This window comes from Aethalodelphis obliquidens, unplaced genomic scaffold, assembly GCF_003676395.1.
Source record: "Aethalodelphis obliquidens isolate GAN/ISIS:26980383/991018 unplaced genomic scaffold, ASM367639v1 scaffold36, whole genome shotgun sequence".
Classification (NCBI taxonomy): domain Eukaryota; kingdom Metazoa; phylum Chordata; class Mammalia; order Artiodactyla; family Delphinidae; genus Aethalodelphis; species Aethalodelphis obliquidens.
The window spans coordinates 8,289,163-8,295,795 of NW_020837980.1; positions in this window are offsets into that span (position 1 = coordinate 8,289,163).

A 6,633-nucleotide genomic window follows, 5' to 3' on the forward strand; every position below is an offset into this window, starting at 1 on the left:
CACACACACACACACACACACACACACACACACACACACACACACACCCCTGCTGTACTTAGAAACTAAGTACCTGGATTAAATTGTATTTCTAGATAGATACTGATAGATAGGAAGATAGATATAACATAGCCGAACGTCAGTTATAGTTATAAAAATATAGACCATGCTAACTATACCTTTATATAAATAAATAAATGGACCAGTTTTTCTCTCTAAAGCCTTTTATGGCTTTAATTGGACTGCTTGTTTCCTTTAGCCTTTCGTTGTTATAGCTATAGGGCAGTTAGCTGTACTTGAGTACATATTATCAGGTAGGTGTTTTTTTTCCCATTAAGTGTCATTTTTACTAGATTCATTTATTTATGTATTTATTTATTTTTGGCTGCGTTGGGTCTTCGTTGCAGCGCGTGGACTTCTCATTGCGGTGGCTTCTCTTGCTGCCGAGCACGGGCTCTAGGTGTGCGGGCTTCAGTACTTGTGGCGCAGGGGCTTAGCTGCTCCGCAGCATGTGGGATCTTCCCGGACCAGGACTTGAACCCGTGTCCTCTGCGTTGGCAGGCGGATACTAGATTCATTTAGTTTGGTTTTGAAGGTAAGCTCCTAAAAGCTTGCACTTGAAGCAGCATACTAAGCCATGCTTAGTACAACTGGAATTGTATCACAGCTCAATATTTTGGGCTTTTTAAAGGTAAAGGAGTAATATTGTTCTCTTAAAAGAGCAAAATCTGTCCTCATACAAAATCTGTCCTTTGGTAGAGAAAGATTCGTTCTTTAATGTGGGGAAAATGAATACTTTTATGGAGTACAGTTTCTGTATCTTCCTCCGTAAGAGTTTAAACTAGTGTTTTATTCTGCAGCCTTTCCAGGCAACCCCTGTTCTTTTCACTTTTATCTTGTCCTTATTTTGGCTTTCCTAAAATAATCTCATTTTCATGGCTTGCATAACTTGAGCATACATTTCCTGATAAAACGCACTTTCCAACCCTTACTCCTTTCACTTAACACTTAAAACGTGTCCTGTCTCCAGTGATTGGAGGTCCTCATTGATTTCAGCTACCAGGATCACCCCCAGATTATTCTTCATATCAGACTTTGCATAGGCTTGGTTTTGTTGACATGGACACAATTACTTTTTTATTTTCCAAAAGACATGCAGACCTCTTCTTCCTGTCTTAAATTAGCTTTGAGATCTGATTTGTTTCTACCCAACACAAAAGGAATATTGCTCATGCTGGATATCTTCACACCTCCCAATCAGTGACTTTCCTGAAAGTTCTTTTTCTTTTTAATAATAATTTTATTTTAATGACTTTATTTTTTTTTAAATTTTTTTTTGCGGTACGCGGGCCTCTCACTGCTGTGGCCTCTCCCGTTGCGGAGCACAGGCTCCGGACGCGCAGGCTCAGCGTCCATGGTTCACGGGCCTATCCGCTCTGCGGCATGTGGGATCTTCCCAGACTGGGGCACGAACCCGTGTCCCCTGCATCAGCAGGCAGACTCTCAACCACTGCGCCACCAGGGAAGCCCCTAATGACTTTATTTTAATAGTGATTTGTGGTTGTGAGGATTCTATGAGTTCATTTATGTAAAGCATTTACTCAGTTACTGTTAGTTGTTCTGGATATTCCTACTGGGTTTGTTACTACTGGACATTTTGGTCTTTCTTCCAGGACTGCGTTTTGCATACTGATTGCTCTCTACTTTGGCAGATGTCCATTGTTAGCTCTCTCTTGTTGGTTGTTATTGTGGGTTCTCTGCCCTCTTCTGCCTCCACAAGGAACTCTGCACTGTAGTTTCTTTTTATTTATTTATTTCTTTAGGCTGCGCCAGGTCTTAGTTGCAGCACGAGGGATCTTAGTTACGGCATGCAGACTTCTTGGTTACGGCATGCCTGCAGGATCTAGTTCCCCTGCCAGGAATCGAACCCAGGCCCATTGCATTGGGAGTGTGGAGTCTTAGCCACTGGACCACCAGGGAAGTCTCTGAAAGTTCTTTTTCTGTCTTTAAAGTCTAGTCCTTGACTGCAAATCCCTCAGAATTCTTAGTCTATTCATAGAAAATGTTGTCCTTTCCTCAAGAAATTTATGACTTAATATGGGGAAGCTGGAAGAGGGAATCAAATATTACCTTATCTTGTTAGGAATGGGTAGAATTAATTTGGAAATGCTTCTTAGATTACGTAGATTTACAGCTGTAGTCTAGTAGTATATAGCTGGATGGATAACTTCCCTGAGATTTCTGACTTCCTCAGAATATTGGAACACTTGTTGAGCTTATTTCTTTTTTTTTGGCTGCGCTGGGTCTTCGTTGTGGCACGCGGGTTCTTCTTCATTGCAGCACTCGGACTTCTCTAGTTGTGACACGTGGGCTTCAGAGCATGTGAGCTCTTGAGCACGAGGGCTCAGTAATTGTGACGTGCAGGCTTAGTTGCCCCGCGGCATGTGGGATCTTAGTTCCCTAACCAGGGGTTGAACCCACGTCCCCTGCATTGGAAGGTGGGTTCTTAACCACTGGACCACCAGGAAAGTCCCCGAGCTTATTTCTTATATTTATCAATATTGACCTGGCAACCTTAATATGTCATGGGAGATAACTGATATGATTATAGTTAGTGGATTGGATATGGGGACCTTCTAATTTAAGGTATATGCATATTTTTTCCTCCTTCAAGAAATGCAGAGAAGTTCAGATCTGGTTTTATCAATGTGATTTTGTAATTTCATGTTAGTTGAAGTGAATTCCCTTGATTCCAAGGCTTAAATGAGAAGTGATTAAGACAGAAAGAAACTGGACATCTGAGCAACAGGTGTTTCATGTGAAATTCTCAGCAGTAAACCGGGGAACACAGGAAGGTGTCATATGCAACACACATAGATGGTGTGAAAGAACAAGAGGATGCCAGAGTGGGCAGAGGAGAAATGAAACAAGAGAAGAAGGAGGCAGGGCCAAGCATGTGAAAAGAATGTTTCAAAAAGGTGGTTGATGGATTTCAAAGAGAGGTACTTTTATTTTTCCTTAGTTTAGGCTATGTTTAGGTGTTCACCTAATTACTCTTTACTTCCAGGCAAAATGAGAGAGTGAGTTCTCATACAGAATGCTTGGCCCATAAATCACAAGTTTTGTTGATAAATACTTCAAAACAGAAGTATTATTTCTAATGGGTTTTCACTAAGAGAGTGTTTGAGATATATAGGGGTCTCCTTATGGAAATTAAGAATATTCTCTCCTTAGTGTTTTTCTCTCCCTGCATCTTCCCTGCCCATACTATTTTCTCCACTTGCTTTTTTGACTCGAATACCAGGTGTTGAACAAGCCCAAAGATTATAAGCTTATAATCTCTGTCATCAAATGACCTTAATTTTGCCTTCATTTTTTAATGAGTAACTGGATCATGAGTGAGTTTTAGAAATATTCAACTAAAAACCAGGAACATTGATTAATTTCTGGAGGCCGATTAATTTGATTATTTTTATTAAGAAAAGATTAGAGATTCCTCTTTGGTTACGAAGAAGTATAAATTTTGTTCACTGCTATGGAATAGCCGTTGCCCCAGTTGATGGAGAAATAAATGGGAATTCATTCAAAATTGAAATACCGTATTATAGAAATGATTTTACTTACAAGATTCAATATTTGATTATTTTTGAACTAAATTTTGATGACATTACATATACAAAATTGCATAAGCTTACTCTGCCTGTAAAAAAATAAGGAAAAAAAGCAAATTCGTAAAGAATATAATTATACCTCTAAAGTGATCTGATAATGCTTAACCTTTGGGATGGAAACAAGGACAACTTGACCGAAGAAAATGTCATTACCAATCTCCTTGAAGCAAGGAGTGATTAAACGCAAAGGAGCAGTATTTCTTTTCTTTTCTTTTCTTCTTTATTTATTTAATTTATTTATTTTTGGCTGCATTGGGTCTTTGTTGCTGCACGTGGGCTTTCTCTAGTTGCGGCGAGAGGGGGCTACTCTTCATTGTGGTGCACGGGCTTCTCACTGCGGTGGCTTCTCTTGTTTCGGAGCATGGGCTCTAGGTGTGCGGGCTTCAGTAGTTGTGGCTCATGGGCTCTAGAGTGCAGGCTCAGTAGTTGTGGTGCACGGGCTTCGTTGCTCCATGGCATGTGGGATCTTCCCGGACCAGGGCTCAAACCCATGTCCCCTGCATTGGCAGGCGGCTTCTTAACCACTGAGCCACCATGGAAGCCCAAGGAGCAGTATTTCTTTCTTTCTTTTTTTTTTTTTCTAAGATGAAATTTTTTAAATTTCAGATATGGTAGCATTAAGACCATGGAATGGTATCAAAATAAGCAGTGCTACACCTTTGGAAGGCATTAAAACAAATGTATTAATAATTAAGAAATAAATATTGTATTTCATATTTTAAAATATGTTTACATAGAAATATGATAGAACATTTTACAATTACTGAATTTTTATGCTTTTCTGCTGCTTAAGAAATTTTCCATAATCCAAAGAATTAATTATGTTCACTTTGTAACTGTAGTTTAAATTATTGGAGGGAATTTAATAAATTAAATTATAGTCAATACTTAGGAAAAATTTGCTTACCAAATCATATTTATTTCATGTAATATATATGTGTGTATATATAATATATATATATATAAAACAAAGCACAAAGGGTTATAAATATTCTTCTCCACGCTCAAAAGACCTTCAGATAGTGAAGAATCATATTAACACAACCAATTTATTTATTGCATTGTCTTTAATGGTTATTAAAAGATGTTAGAAAAAGAGAATGCTCAGATATAGATTCACTTTATTTTAAGAAAATCTTAAGTATCCAAACCGTGGATTCTTAATCCACATAAATAAATGACTGTTCTTTTCATAAAACATAACCATAGTTTTCTCCAAAAGAGCTAGTTTTCCCCCTTATTCATTTAAAGCAGTATTTGTTTCATAAAAATTAAACTCAGAGCTTTTAAGAACTCTTCTATTTATATATGTATGACACACTCATTACTGTATTATACTAGATTACTTCTCATTTTCCTTACATTTTTATTTTTATTTAAATTTGATTTATTTTTTTATTTGGTTGCGCCGGGTCTTAGCTGCAGCAGGCGGTCTCCTTAGTTGCAGCTCGTGGGCTCCCTAATTGCAGCAGGCGAGCTCCTCAGCTGCAGCTCGTGGGCTCCTTAGTTGCGGCATGCGAACTCTTAGTTGCAGCATGCATGTGAGATCTAGTTCACTGAGCAGGGATCGAACCCAGGCCCACCACATTGGGAGTGCGGAGTCCCATCCACTGTGCCACCAGGGAAGTCCCCCCTTACATTTTTAAATTTCAGAGAGTAGAATTTACAAAAGATAATTTTTTTTTTTAGAAATTTCATGTAATGTCTGAAACATTTATATTAACATATTTCCATACGAAAGTATTTCTTGAGTTGATTGAAGAGTGCTGTAATTTTCCTTGTTCTAAGAAGTTAAACATTTAAAAATTAACATATACTCTCTGTTGCTCACAAGTAAGAATTTTATCTTCTGAATCCTCCTCTCACTAGCTGATTTTTCGATAGGTGTGTTCTCTTTTATTGTTTCATTATGCAGCCTTTGAGTCATTTTAAAGTTATTAAATATTTTAAGTTAGATACAGCAATTTGAAACATCTCATATGACATTATAATTTTTTTGAGCAGTTTTTGTGTCTAGGCTCCATGTGCACATGTCTATAGAAGTGCCTTCTATTTTTCAAATATTTAGCGGAAAAGTTTAGAAAGAAACATATCTTGGAAGTTTTTCACATGGGCACTGTGTACATTCAGGGTCATAAGTACTGTGGGCCCTCCGTATCCAGAGGTTCTGCATCCCCTCAAATGGAAGATCGACTACTAACCATTTTATACAGGGGACTTGAGTATCCGCGGATTCTGGTATCCAGGGAGGTTCTGGAACCAATCCCCCATGGATACTGCAGGATGAATGTGTATTTGAAGCTATTTTTTAATACTGCTATGTTTTGTTTTATCTATTTGTTGTGTCTATACTCTAAAATATCTATAGGGAATTTATTTCTCACGAGGATTTAATTGCCAACTTACTACCTATGTAGAAATTTAACATGGATTTGTGAGTTCCTGGATGTATTTCTAAAGTGTACATAGTACTATGTATCAGCAAGCACAGCGATCCGCTTCCAAAAGGAATGGGATGTCAGTGTAATTACACTGGTATCCACTGCTTTTCAAAAGTTTGCTTTAAGCCATGCTGCTTTTAAGGAAGACCCTCATTCGTCCCTGTTTTTGCTAATGGACAGAAATCCAAACAGGTTTCCACTTTCAGAAAAAAAGTGAAAATAGCAATCAGCATTTGTTTTGCAGGGAGTTGTTATAGAGGCATCACAGGTCTAGTAGCTTGAGTGGCCCCGCCAAGCTCCTTCCCAGGGAAATACATGCAACATCTCAGGATCAAGCCACCATAGCTTTGAACTGTGCCTGTGAGCATCTGTGCTTTATCTCAATATATTTTGTTCATCCATTAGCAAGATGTGTTCTACAGTAATTGCTTCTTCACTTTACACCATTTCAACTTAGGAAAGTTTTCATAGGAAGGATCTACTTGCGGGTAAACCTATATCTCCATTTTATTTTAGGATAT